Source organism: Copadichromis virginalis, linkage group LG16, assembly GCF_057382275.1.
Source record: "Copadichromis virginalis isolate Kocher_CV1m ecotype Utaka linkage group LG16, C_Virginalis_male_GT1.1, whole genome shotgun sequence".
NCBI classification, from domain to species: Eukaryota; Metazoa; Chordata; class Actinopteri; order Cichliformes; family Cichlidae; genus Copadichromis; species Copadichromis virginalis.
In genome coordinates, this window is record NC_140633.1 from 12,238,436 (window position 1) to 12,253,379 (window position 14,944).

Consider the following 14,944-nt stretch of genomic DNA (forward strand, 5'->3'; position numbering starts at 1 on the left):
CCCCCCCCCCCACCCCGAATTTCTAATACATCCCTCATATGATCCACATGCATCACCCTCCTTTTCGTACATGCAATGAGAATGCTTGGTGAGGAGATGATGTTGTTAATTGATATGCAGATTTATTCGTTATTTGCATATCAGTCAGTTTGGTGGTGCTGAGGTGATGAGGGAGTGAAAACAATGAGATAAATAAAACATCGGGGACCGGCAGTAAAGAAATAAAAGTATTAAAGCTTTAGTGAGAAACAAGAGCAAAGACAGAGCGAGAGGGGGGAAAGGTTAACAGCACACCTGCTGTTCAGGGGTGTTACCAGTAATTTAGCTAAGGTAAGTGATGTCATTTCCACACCTTTATTTTCTGCGTTCCAGTTTCAGTTCAGTTGAGCTTTGTTTTCACTGCTTGTAATAATTGGAGGGTAAAAGAACTGAAAGAAAAAATATATATATTGAAAATAATTTAATAGTTTTCACTTTAAACTGGTCACTGTGAAACAGAACCATAATGATTGTGTCTGTATGTGGACAGGAGCTGCTGGAAGATGGACTGGTTCATTCCAGTCTAGACTGCTTTGGCGTGGGAGTGTCTTTGCCATATGGCCTGCTCTGGCACTCACGCGCTGTACTCTTCACTTGGCTGAACATTAAACAGCGATCGCTCACTTTCTGTTTACAGACTGTGCTACAACCATCACCCAGCAACACATTTAATGCTTTATTGTCTTTAAAAACAACGTACCTACACTTTTCCCATTCAGCTAGTAACAGAACATCTCAGCACTTTACATCATGTCATATTTCTTTTTACATTTTAGATGATACCTAACTGATAGTTGTTTGTTTGTTTGATCGTAGCTTTGCATGATTACACTGCTAAAGAGATGATAAATAACCAGCTACATACTGAAGCAGTAAACATGGAGCTGAAGCAAGAGGATGTATTCAGCATTTCAAGGGAGTGGAGCCTTTTATACATATTACAATTGAAAGCAGTGAGAGAGAAAGTGTAAAGATAAAATCTGCTCTTAGCTGCTATCATAGGCCCATCTTAATAGCCTTATGCCTGCAAATGTTGTTCTTTTTTTTAAAGAAATGTTTTTCTGCTAAAACTGACTTTAAAATATTGTTTCTTTGTTTTAATCTACCAACTGTAGATGTGTGACAATGACAGTTGTTTTTTTGGCATATGGGATGATGTTGTTGTCACTGTTACAATAATGCAAGTTTAATTAGCTTTATTGTCACAGTAACAGGATGATGCTGCACCTGGTTGTCAGGTTTAGTGGAAAGCACCCTTGTCTTTGATATTGAAGGAATGTGATGGCAACAGCGTTGCTAATGAAGATTTAACTGCAACTCCTGGTGTTTCTTTTTGCACTGAATTAAATCACAACAAAACAATAAATCAAATGGCCAGTGCTTAGCATTGGTGGAGAAGTTGGGACTGATGAGGGAATCTGATCTAGTTACCTCAGCTGCCTGGACCCTGCTGATATAAATGAGCAAGTAGGTCTCCCAGACAAATTTCCAAACTTGAAGCCAGAGGATCTTAAAAAAGTATCTGGGAAAAACGCTGGCCTTCCAAAAGCTGAAGGAATGGCTGAAAATCTCTTAAAAATAATAATTCACCTGAAAAAGACACACCTCACTTATCCACACAGTGGCAGCGAAAACATAGTGGCTTTCATTGAATGATAATAATTAGTAGTATAAGTATTTTTACTGGTACTTCTTTCATCTCTGCATCAATATGAGGAGCTTTTATTCTTCTTTAGTAAAGTGAGTCTTTGGGGAATACCTTTGGATAGTTTAGACAGCTGAAGTTAGACGTCAGTTTAAAATTACAGTATTAAACTGTGATTTTACACATCCTTTGTCTTTTACACTGAATAATGATTCTGTATAATTTAGCAGCAGGCAGTGTGGTTTCCCCATCGTCAGTTAGTACACTTTACAAGCCTGTTACACTTTATGATAAAAATAAATCCTGTTTGATGTCATTTATTGCTCTTTGTTACTGGCCAATTCCTTTTTGTTAGTGAGATGATTTAGCTGAAGTGACCTTTTGTCTGCGGGCTGCACAATCTGTCATCAAGATCCGATCAGCTTTGCGCTGTTTCTTTCGACACAGTTTTCCTGCTTTTGTTTCTCTGTGGGCTTCTAAAGCTTAGCCTTTCTTTAGAAAGGTCAGCAAAGCCCAGCTGGTGCTCGGCGTATGCGTGTGTATGTGCACAGAACTCTTGCGCCTTCGTGCAGTAAATTGTGCAGCGGTTTTATTAGCTGCTCACCTCTGCGAGTCTTGAATCCATCATACACACACATTAACATTCAGACAGGCACTGCCTTGCTTCGGGGGATTGTTGAGATGATGTCATAGCTGAAACCTGACGAGATCTCAGCACATTTAATTCATTAGGACAGTGGTAAAACCTAAACACAGGACCAATAAAACTAATGAGGAATTCTGTCTTTGTCTCCACAGGGGCCATCAGACGTGAGCAGCTGCAGCACAACAGTGAGTCAGAAGTTTATCTTTCCTGTCTTTTCGTCTTGGTTTTGCAGGTGTATGATGAATAGACCCTGTCCAATCACTTTGACATGCCATATTTTCTTTCTTTCTGTTTGTTTCCACAAACAAATGGCTAAAGAGTTGATGCAGAACCAGCCTGATTTTTCGCCACGTCAAGCTGTGTTGATAATGTGTTTTGGAAAACTGTCCCTCAGGTGGTGATCCAGACAAATCTCTGCAGCTGCTCTTTGTTACTGTGCAGCTAAGGTCACTTTCACATTTTACGTGCCTTAGATTATTCTCAAGTTTAGTTTGGTTTAAATTACAAAAAAACTGCTTTATCACATATTAGGATGCACAGTTTGTTGTGCATGCATGCTGATTTATTGTTGATGGAATCCACTGCAGTCATCTTGTAAATCTCCATAACGTCACTGTGAACTACAACACAGGTCTCTTGTTCTTACTGCCATTAATGGACAAGGCAAGAAGGTGCGCTAAACATTCCTCAGAGAGTTATAAATGGTCCACATTGACATGCTCGTCCATGATGTGAATCTCCCATTCCAAAGATGCTCTATTGGATTGAGATCTGTTGACTGTGGAGGCCATTCAAGTGCAGGGATAATCTGAGCTTTGTGGCACATTGACAGACGATAGGTAGACCGTGGTCATATAGGGATGGACATGGTCAGCAATAATACTCGTACACTGTGGTGTTTAAACAATGCTCAGTTAGTACTGAGGGTACTAAAGTGTACCAAGAAAATACCCACATCATTACATCAGCAGCAGCAGCCTGCATGGATCCATGCTTTGATCGTGTTTACCACAAATTCTGACCTGAATGTTGCAACAGAAATCAGGATTCATCAGACCAGGCAAGATTTTTTTCTGATCTTCTGATATCTCAGCTTACAGGAGTGGCACCTGGGGTGATCTTCTACTGCTGTAGCCCATCTGGTTCTGCGTGTGTTGCTTGTTCAGAGATGCTCTTGTGCATACTTCAACACCATTAGAGGTGTTGTGTGGGAAAATCCCAGTAGATCAGCAGGTTCTAAAATACTCAGATGAGTACTGGAAATGAAACAGCTGACTTTAAATGTGGGCTGGCACTCGAATCACTTTTCTTCCCCTTTTTGATTCTTGGTTTAAGCCTCAGCATATCCTCATGCCTAAATTTATTAAATTGCTTTCATGTGATTGGCTGATCTGAGATCTGCGATAATGAGTATTTGAAGATGACCTTAGTAGTGTAAATGAAAGCTTCCTCACTTTTTGGTTCTCTGTAGTCTGGATTTGAATGCCTAGTAGTTTAATTTTCAAGTCTATGAGATTTGTGGCATGAGGCAACTCTTTTCCTTATTTTGTATTGAATTTGGATCCCTGGACACAGACAACTTTTTATGAGCAGGATTGTGTTCGGTTAACAAAAAACAACAGTGCAGGACGACAGAAGCTAAGATAATAACTGTTTTTATTTGATGCCCTTTAATGAATTGCTGAAATATCGGTATAGTGTTTAGCTTAATTTAGTTAGTCCCTGGATTTGCTGTGACTGAAGTGTAAGATAAGACTCCAGATAACCTTTGTTGGTCATTTTGCCCTGTGTGCTGAAGAATGCCTCTACTTTCTGAGTATTTCATGAGTATCTGATCAGTGCAGCACTGGTCACAGTTGTTTTCTATTTTTATTGATTAACTTAGCTAACTTCTTAGTCAATATTGCAGTAAAATTCAAAGTCCTGTCCTTTTCTGGACGCAAAGTGGAATTTTTCAGCACAGATTGTAAATGGTATGAATTTAAACTGTCAGCCTTAGTTTCAGTTACAATATTTCTTTCTGAATTCATATGTAGTAAGTTATTGAAATGTTTCTTGCTCCCCTAAAACATCAGGAGCATTCTAGAGTCAACGGTCACATTACTTTCTATGTGGTAATCTTGTGAGGAGTGAACCTTCTGAATCAAAACCCTGCTTACACTGATCAGTTTGAATTCTTGATGCCAAATTTAACTGGGAATGGTTGACTGTTAAAATGAACATCTACTGATAAATGGTTATCATGAATCCTGATCTTTTTATATCCAATCAAGCCTGGATTTAAAAAACAAAAACCACACAAAGCAAGATGAGCTTTCTGAATTGTAGAACCTCTGATCTGCTTTTATTTTGCCTAAACTACAGTTTACATATCCAACTAAATACCAAATCACATTATATAATTCAAATTGAGATAATTGTCCGAAAGGACAGACGGGACTGGAGCACACACTGCTTACAGCCTTTCAATGTGCGTCACTACTAGAGCTGGGCGATATGAGATTTTTTCATATCACGATATGTTTTTTTCATTTCAGGCGATAACGATATCTATCACGATATAAGCCAAATAACTATTTGTAAGATTTAAATGTGCCGTTGCTCACAAGTAAAATGTGAAATAATCAGCAGCTTGTTTTTATTTAAATATTTATTTCCCATAATAAGTTCAACAGGGTAGATGTACTTAAGGAACATGAGACTTTTTCAGATAAATAAAGACAAATATTGCAAACTACACAAAAGGCAGCCGCTAAAGCGTTTAAGTTTCAAAATAGAACAAACGAAACAGACTATTTTGTCAATTCCACTTAGAAACAAAATATTAATTCTAAAAATAAATCTTAGTTTGTTTTACAGAAGAACAGACAAAACTGACTAACTTTTGTCAATATCAAATAAACTGAGAACAAAAAGGAAATTCTCAATCTCTCCTTGTTGTATAGCTTAGCTTTTCTAACAGTTTTAACAGTTACTTTAGTCTGACAAAAGCCGAATGACGAATTAGCGCTTCCAGTCAGAGACTGAGGCTACGTCCACACGTACATGGGTATTTTTGAAAACTGAGATTTTCCGTTTCCATTTTAAAAAATAATCCCGTCCACACATAAAGGGAGAAATGAAGGAAAACGCTGCTATGAACATGCCAAAGCAGCAGGTGGCGCTAGATTCCTAACCATGCAGAAATGTTGGCCAATCAGAAGTCTAGAAGCCTCGGTGGGAAAAAGTAAACAAAGCTGGGGCATAGAAGCAGAACCGAGTCGTATGTGTGGAGGGACAGTAACTGTGTGTATATGTAAGCATTTAAACACTGCAGAGAGTAGAATTAACAGTAACAGTATTGTAGAAATTCATTTCACCGAAACAATAACGTGGCGCACAGTGTGACGCATGCACCAGTTTATTGTATTTCCAGACTTGCTTTCGGCACAATTTACAGTGCACGCTACTCTGTTTTTTGTCAGACTTGAAATAGCCGAAATACCTTCACACTACGGAACTTCTATGGCTCTTCCGTTTGACAATCTCTCCGGCATTGGAACCATCATCTGTTTTCTCTTCGGTCACGCTCGGTTGATTTTTCTAGTCGGCACACTCATTTCCTCCATTACGCGCTGGCTCCATTACCCGCTGGCTGCTTCCCAAACAAACACACGTGCGGCTTGGCACTTGTGCTGTACGTAACAAGTCACGCGACGTGACGCTGCGGCTGTGATTGGTTCGGCTCTGCGCTACTTAATTTGGATTGGCTGACCTTTTTTTTTTTTTTTTAAGAGGACAAGAGCAGCGAGGTCTATCGCGATAGCTTAATTTCTCTATCGAGTAAAAGTTATATCGCGATACATATCGTTATCGTTCTATCGCCCAGCTCTAGTCACTACAACTGTGTCTTCATCAGAGCCGCGCAGTGGAAAAGATACAACATAACATATAGTCAGACATTTGTCATTGGATAACTGAACAGGATTTCAGACAATTTATGAATGAATGAATCTAAGGTGGGATTTGGCTTGATACGTATGTTTACAGTTGCCAGAACACCAACATCCTGCAAGACTTTCAGAGGGACACAGCCCTTTAAAGTTTGAAATGTATAAACTACATCTTGTGATTCTTGGGCTCAGAAAACTCAATTAAAAATTCTACTAAAAGGGACCAAAAGCACAAGCATGGTGTAGAGGTCAAATTTAGTCACTTCAATTATCCAAAGTGTTACCGTACATAAGGTGCACGGGATTATAAGGCACATAAAGCAAAACAGACAGTCAGATAAGTCAAACTTTACTCAACTCATTCTTCTTGCTTCCTCCACTTCTGTACCATTGATTCATTAACGATGAATTCTCTTGCAGCTGCTCCTAGTCCCATGTTGTTGCAGTAATTAATACTAACCTCGACTAACCTCGTATTGTGGATGAAGTTTGGTTTGTTTACAGCATCCTGCGTTGTGATTGCGTTTGTCCCTAACCATCGGGAACCCTCCCATTAACGAGTAGAAAAAAGTTAGCATTCATCTTCCAACTTCACTGTGTTTATGTTATGCTAACATAGCTGTGTCGCTAGCGATCGCGTAGCAAATCATTATATACCAGCTAGCCCAACTTCAGTAACCCTACAAAAGTCACTGCTGTTTAGTTTTCTGTCTTCATTGATGTTGGAAGTGATAGCAAAGCTGTACGTTTTAATTTTTTCAGAAACCTCTCAGTCAGAACATGCTATATCATGTTTAGCTGGAAACTAGCGAGCTAACTTCCTGCTAACTTCTAATTCTGTTAAATTTAATAAATTCTATTTTCATGGATGCCTGGACGTTAAACTTGTTACACCTGGAAGAGCAGCAACACTGATCATTTTATTAAAGATGAAAGAATTTAGACAGTTTTTAACTCTCAGTGATGCTGCTGTGTTCGTTTGACTTTGGGACCTGAAGTGGACGGAGTTTAGGACCCAGATTAATCAGTGAGGCTCCTGACTACAGTAGCCATAATGCTCTGACAATCCATCAAGCAGTGCAGCTTTGTAGCTTTCCAAAGACGTACTAAAACATTTTTTGACAGATTTCTGAGCGCCATGTGTCACAAAAAATCAGTTCGAGGTCAGTAAGCACAACCAGAATTCATGCATAAGGCGCACTGTTGATTTTTGAGAAAATTAAAGGATGTAAGTGCGCCTTATAGTGCGGAAAATATGGTAGCTACATCTACATGTGTTAACACACCTGTTAATCATTGCAGCCATGTCCCTAATTATAACCCTTAACAAAACCAAACAGATAAGCTTTAAAACATTAAAAATGACGCACTCTATCAGATCAGATCATCATTATATCAAAGCATCAGGTGAGCCATCTAACACATGATAGTTGTAAACAGAAAACAATATAGACTTCAACTTAATATCACAGGACTGAAAATACAGACAGTACAAGTATAAGGATGCGAGAAGGGCAACAAATGAGAGGAAAACTCACAAAATCAGTTTTCCCTTCATCCGAAAGAGCTCCAATGTGTCTAGCTTGTGGATCCATCTATCTATGGAGCTAATGACATCAACAGCACCTCTGAGACTTTCCCCCCTGTTACAGAAAGGAAAGATTAGAAATTAAAAATAAGTTAAAGTTGGTAAAAATAAATAAATAAATAGAGTCTGAAACAAACTGCCTAGATGCAGACAGTTTGGCTTTTGATTTTTGCGACCAACAAGTATTTCTACGCTCTGCTCTCTGGAGGTTTCCATGGTAGCAGCTGTCCTGATGCGCTGTAATGATGACCTGAGGAGGAGTGAAATGGCTGGTTTTTCCTCTGCTTTCTTGCTCTCTCTTTCTCTCTCTGCTGTACTCAGTGTGTAGTTCTTAATGAGAATGTTTCACTACAGCAGATGGAGAAGATGGAGATGTGCTGAATTTTAGGATCATGTGATTTTTTTAAACTTTCATTGTGCACACAGTCTTTTACCCACCGACCCAAGCAGGAGCTTGTAGTAATCTTATCGTAAACACTGGAAATCTGTCTGGAATATGTGGCATTGATATGATTCATATCATTAGCTTCATCTGCTTTAGAAGGATTCCCCATCAGCTCAAAAGTCAAATGTAGATTTAGCTGACGCCATGGGAGGACACATGCAGACTGTGCATGTTTTTTGTCTCTTTTTGGCAATACTTGATAGATATGAATGCATAAAAATCACATTCCATCATATAGTGTGTGAAACAAACAGCAAATTCTTCACGGAATTAAAACAGCTTTTTTGTTTATGTTGTTACATTTGACTTAAAATTTGACTTGTTAACCTAATTTTAGAGTTACATTACCTTGCATGCAGCTCTTGAAAGCACTCATAAAGTAACACCTATCAAACCCAAATCACTCAGCACAGTAATATTACTAATCACAGTGCTGTAATAGTGGGTGTTGCACAAAGCAGGTGCTGCTCTGCTGTTCTGCGGCTGAGACAGATGAGGCACCTCCAGGTAGTTTTCCAGCTGAAGATTTTCCGTTTCTGCTGACTTCCCTTTCTTTTCTGTAGCTGTGGCCACAGTGGCAGCGTTTCCAGAAAATGTTTGTGCTTGTCACCAGTTTGGCAACCAGAGATTTGATTACTTTTGTCAAGTAAAGTAAAGGATTACTACTGCAAAAAACTAATTAGATAACTGTTACTTTCCCGTAAGCATGCTACGTTACTAAACCATGATTTTGATTGTGAGAGTGTCTCATGACATTTATGTACGAGCGTGCGACGTCTGTGGCAGCAACAGACGTGTGCAGATCAACAATGCATAATATGGAGTGCGGGAGAGAGTATGACCATGCAGCGTTTAAAAGTTGGAAGTACTTACATTACTTTGAGTTTGATTCTGTAAAAAGTGACAAAAACATTACCGTGTGCTGTACACTCTGCATGGGAAGAAAACTTCTTTCTACAGTGAAAAATTTAACTTCAAATCTTGAGAAGCACCTAGCATGCTGCCACGGGAATGTGAAATTCACTGAGAACCCTCCGGATCCCCCCACTGACATGACCGTTGCAGCACTAGGCAAACTAGCACTAGCCCCACTCCTGCTAAACAGGTGAAAATAGTCTTAAGATAAGATAAGATAAGATAAGATAAGATAAGATAAGATGACCTTTATTAGTCCCACAGGTGGGAAATTTGTTTCATTACAGCAAAAGTGCAAAGTTATGTAGCAGAAATTAGAAAACACTGGAATGCAATAAAATAAAATAAAATACTATATACAATAGAATAAAACAGAATAATATATACAATAGAATAAAATAGAATACAAAGGCTATATACAACTGAGTAAGAAAATACAAGTACAACTTTGTCAGAAAAAGAGTTGCACATATAGCAGTCTTATTGCACATGTGTGGGTTTGATCAGCTGCAAAAGTCTTTGTTGTGGAGTCTGACAACAGTGGGGAGGAAAGACCTGCGAAAGGAGCTGCTCAGTGCTGTCAGAGTCTCCTGCATGGGGTGGGAGATGTTGTCCAACAGGGATGACAGCTTAGCCGCCATTCTCCTGTCACTCACCACCTCCACTGGGTCCAGAGGGCATCCTAGAACAGAGCTGGCCCTCCGGATCAGCCTGTTCAGTCTCTTCCTGTCCCCGGCAGAGATGTTGCCGCCCCAGCAGACCACACCGTAAAAGATGGCTGAGGCCACCACAGAGTCATAGAAGTTCTTCAGGATTGGGCCCTTCACTCCAAAAGACCTGAGTCTCCACAGCAGGTACAGCCTGCTCTGTCCTTTCCTGCAGAGGGCTTCTGAATTATGAGTCCAGTCCACCTGTAGCTGTCCACAGCCTTGACGTCCATACCTTGGATGTTCAGTGGTTGCAGTGGAGGATGTTTGTGCCTGCGGAAGTCTACCACCAGGGGCCTGTTCTTCGTACCGCGCTAAGTGAGTTAGCTGGATGAGATTGTTGACGATTTCGCATGATCCTGGATCGTTCGGTTCCCCGAAGCCCATCCGGGACTTGCTGTCATAGCAACAGAGCCGTAAGCGTAAACCTGCTGGGGAGCAGGTTTACTTTATGTAAACAGGATTAGATCGCGGCCACGCAGGTATGCCCTCGTCATTCATACGAAAGCAACAGCGATATTCCACCACTGTTTCACCATAAATAAATAACATCAATGTAACTAAAGACAATGCAGCACTTGATCCTTTTATTGATTTCACACAGATAGGTCATTTCCTTAAAAAGGGAAATGTACTATTAACATTCTATTACATGTATGTGATTATTACAGATGTAATTCATATTTCAGAGTAGCAATTGCAAATTACTTTGTGTAATCAAGATGAGAGACCACGGCTATAAAAGCGAAGGTGGATTTGGGAAGCCTGTCGCAGCCATGTCCTGTCCGTATACGCGAGCCACCCATTGCGGAAGGTGCAAGATTGATAAGGAGAGTTTTCAGAATTCAGCGTATATTGCGGGACAGACAGGATCCTTTAGCTCAGTGTGCTCATAGAGAGATATCGATTTTCCCGTGAGGATATTATTTACTTAACCAACTTGTTGACGAGGGGGTGCAGGACCACCACCTGTCTTTTTTTGCTCTGCCCTTTTCTTGGTTGCTGTTATAAACAAACAGATTATTTCAGGGTCTCTTTCCAAGAGACGAAAAGCAATATAAGTGATAAATATTACCATTCTGTAGAATATTCTTATATTTCACTTTTACCTGTTCCCATGTTCTAGTGGGTCCTGTTGTGGCTCTAATGTGAAAGGGGATATAATATAACATATTATAATATAATATAATATAATGTAATATAATATTGGATAATATAGTGTGATATGATAAATCTACCCTACCGCCTACTGGTGTTGGCCAGAGGGGCCGATGGCGCAATATGGCAGCCTGGCTTCTGTCAGTCTGCCCCAGGGCAGCTGTGGCTACAACTGTAGCTGCCTCCACCAGTGTGTGAATGTGAGAGTGACTGAATAGTGGCATTGTAAAGCGCTTTGGGTGCCTTGAAAAGCGCTATATAAACCCACTCCATTATTATTGTTATTATTAAATTACTTACGAGTTTAATTTGTCAGCAACTTTCTGCCAGCCCTCTCTCCTTGCTTTTGCAGCCTTTGCAGTGTTCCCTTGCGTTCTGATTAAACTCTGAAACTCCTGAAATCCCTCACTCAAGAGTTCTTGCTCTGCTGCCGAAAAATACCGAGCCGAGCGCGCTCCGTCGACATTTTCGCCGACCAATCAGAGGGTTGCCGATCAATGTTTCCAATATTGATGCGTAGCCCCTTTTACGACACCCAGTGATGTCACATTACTGCGTCCAGCTGTACTAATCGTCAACAGCAGGTGTGTTCGGGGAACCGGATTAGCGCGCTCACGGTTAGCGCGATGGTTTGGTCTTGGATGTTTCATTTGATCTTGGATGTAGTAAGCGACGTACGAAGCACAGGGCCCAGGTCCTTGGTTTTACTAGTGTTTATCTGGAGGTAGTTCAGCTGGCACCAGTCCACATTTTTTGCTGTGTTTGACTTGCATCTAGTTGAAAGAGCGAGTTTAAAGACAAAACATGATTTTATATTTTATGTGCTGGAATATGTTAAACAAATTTCTTCTAGTCAACCACTGTTTGACAGTTTTTGCTTGATGCAATGTGCATAAAGTTAAAAGATTAAAACTAATAAAACAATTTTAAAAAGAGAGTTTTTCATTTGATTCAGTTTTATGTGATGGAGAAAAAAGTAGAATTGGACTGAAAGGTCTTTTGCTTTATTACGTATTAAGGTTGTGTATCATGTTTTTAAAAAGTGACTAATTACTTTTGTAAAATAAGTAATCAGTAAAGTAATGGGATTACTTTCTTGGAGAAGTAAGTAATCCAACTTAAGTAACTTGACCAACACTGTGGGTGACTGCCAGACACCACTTGCAAAGACGTAGCTGCGGAACACCAGACTGGTATTTGCAAGCAAGGTTATTATAGGTAACTAAAACTAAACTACAAACTAAAATTAGATGTGAAAAAACATTGTAGCTGATTAAAAATACAAATTAGACTTAAAAAAATTAACTTTGAACTTTGAAATCTAACAAAAATCTAATAAAAGTATAGAGCAATTAGCCTTAGTACGACTGTACGTGCAGTGTTGGGAAGGTTACTTTTAAAATGTATTCCATTACAGAATACAGAATGCATGCCCCAAAATGTATTCTGTAACGTATTCCGTTACGTTACTCAATGACAGTAACGTATTCTGAATACTTTGGATTACTTAATATATTATCATGCTTTTTACAACAACGTGAATGTAGTACTATTGCTGTGTGATTTATTACTGTTACTGAAGGTCCGCGACTCCGAACTGTAGTAAAGGGACCTCTGACTAATACGGCGGGGTCCCTATTGGCTCGTAGCCGAAAAATAGCTTTACTTTGTTGTCTGGGTCAACTTTTCTTGCGACAGACAGAGAGAGGCGTTGAAAGGCTGCTCCAACGGAACTTATTGTTTTCGGAGGAAAACACGAACACGGTGTACAGTCGAGTCTTAATAGCTTACTTACAACTGGGCTCGTCAGGCACTCTTCTTGGCTGAAGTGGTTATTATTATATTTACATGCTTCCAGCTCCCGTTTTTCCTCGATGACAACTCGTACCTTTCCACTCCCCTTTTTCTCTCTCCCTCCTCGCGCTCATTGACCCATAATGTGTATGGCAGTCCATTCTCCCTGCAACACGGACTACACTGCCCATGATGCTACATTCTTTAGAGCTATGCTTGTAGCATTCTGCCTGTTAGCTTAGCACAACAACAACAACAACAACGAAAAGGCGCTCTCTCACCCAGGAAACACACAGTCGCAGAGAGAGAGAGAGAGAGCGTCGCCCTGTAACCATGGCAACCGTAACGCTGCCGCCTGGAACAAAGAGCATAGCTGTCAAACAAAACCGAAACAGTCCTGACCCGCGACAAAATGAAACAGGAAAGTACCGCCGTGTAATCCATTTATTTCAACAAAGTAACTGTATTCTATATACCACCTTTTTAAACGGTAACTGTAACGGAATACAGTTACTCATATTTTGTATTTTAAATACGTAACGGCTCTACATGTATTCCGTTACTCCCCAACACTGTGTACGTGTTAGTGTGGCAAAATTTGTGTTCTTTCAGACATTGCATCTTTATAAAATAGTAAGTCTCTGCTTTTCAAAAGCTGTGTGTCTTTGCTGGAATACCTTTACGTATTTTTCCAAATCTTGCCTTGGATATATGGCCTACAATATAAAACACAGAAAATAATCATTTAAAAAGACTAAACCTATTAAAAATTAAACTAAAGGTCATTACACACCAAGACCACGTCATTTTTGCTGAAAACACGCTATAAAAATAATAAACTCAACATGATGAGCTGGTCCTGATGTTTCTAATCAAGAAAAGGAAGCAACTGAGATTCTGGCAGCAGCAGGGAGAGTCTCACGGTTTGATCCAGGAGCTGAAGCTGCATCACAAGCGCTTTTAATACATATTTCAGGAGGACAGTGGGGCAGTTTGAACTCCTGTTGGCAGAGTTGGGACCACATCTGAAGAGGCAGAGAAATCATTTCATAGAGCCGATTGACCCGGAGCAACGTCTAGATGTGTGTCAGAGGTAAAATAGTATTGTTTTATGATTTTTATTTTTAGTATTGTTGTGTGTTTTGAGCTACAAGTAAACCTGTCGCCAAACGCAGTGCTCTGATTAGTCACATCTGTTTGTTTGCATCTGAAAAATCTTAAAAAAATGGTTTGAAAAAATAAATTACACAAATTCATCGAGGAAAATTACACGGTCGATGTGATCGGCTGCATTAAGAGTAGATGAGCTCATATTAAAAACTAAACATCTTCAAACAATAAAAACTAAACCGAAAAAAAAATCAGCTCTGGAAACTAACTGCAAGTATACTGAATTAAAAATAAAAGGCAAAATGAAATAAAAAATTATTTTAAAAAATTACACAACTATAATAAGTCCAGTTGCCAGTCACCAGCACGTCTCTAGGTAGATGTGACTCAAACTACTTCTCTTCTCAATTGTGTTAAAATACCACTGGTTGGCACTCAAACACGACAAGTGTCACAAGTCAACACGTTCTCACTCCCAAGTCAGAAGTGTGACTCATAAGATTTTAGGCACCACAAGTTGAAAATTTGTTGTCAATCCAAAGTGTACATTCATACCAGCAAGGTAACCTTCTGTGTCGCAGTCATTAGTTCTCTTGGAACATTAGCTGGATGTAGTTTTTTAGCTAGGTTTTTCGCTTTTTCATCCTCTGGCTCGCTGACACTCAAAGCTGATGTTTGTCTGCATTTTTATTTTCACTACTTCAATCACATTTTCCTGTTTTACTCACAAACCTTTGTGTCAGTAATGTGACTGGAATACTTTGTATCATTTCACTATGGATGCAAACCTGTCCACACAGCCCACCAACAGACAGCGATTTTAAATCCTTCTCATTTGGTCTAAAAATAAGTTGGTAAAAAGCCCCCCCACCTCTGCCCTGGAAGTTCTGCTCTTACTGCCATCTTTGCTCTTACAGATTTCTCCCCATGGATTCTTGAGGCTACACTACTCTTTCTCTCTTTTA

General features: G+C 39.7%; 1 protein-coding gene across 2 annotated transcripts in view; it reads left to right on the forward strand.

The window, feature by feature from the left end:
• The window catches only part of enox1 (ecto-NOX disulfide-thiol exchanger 1), a 142,581-nt gene that overhangs the window by 33,300 nt on the left and 94,337 nt on the right, over positions 1-14,944 (forward strand). For both annotated transcript variants that reach the window (XM_085435367.1, XM_085435368.1), the window contains exon 2: positions 2,483-2,515. The gene's annotated coding sequence lies outside the window, so the exon portion shown is untranslated. The remainder of the gene's footprint in view (positions 1-2,482; positions 2,516-14,944) is intronic.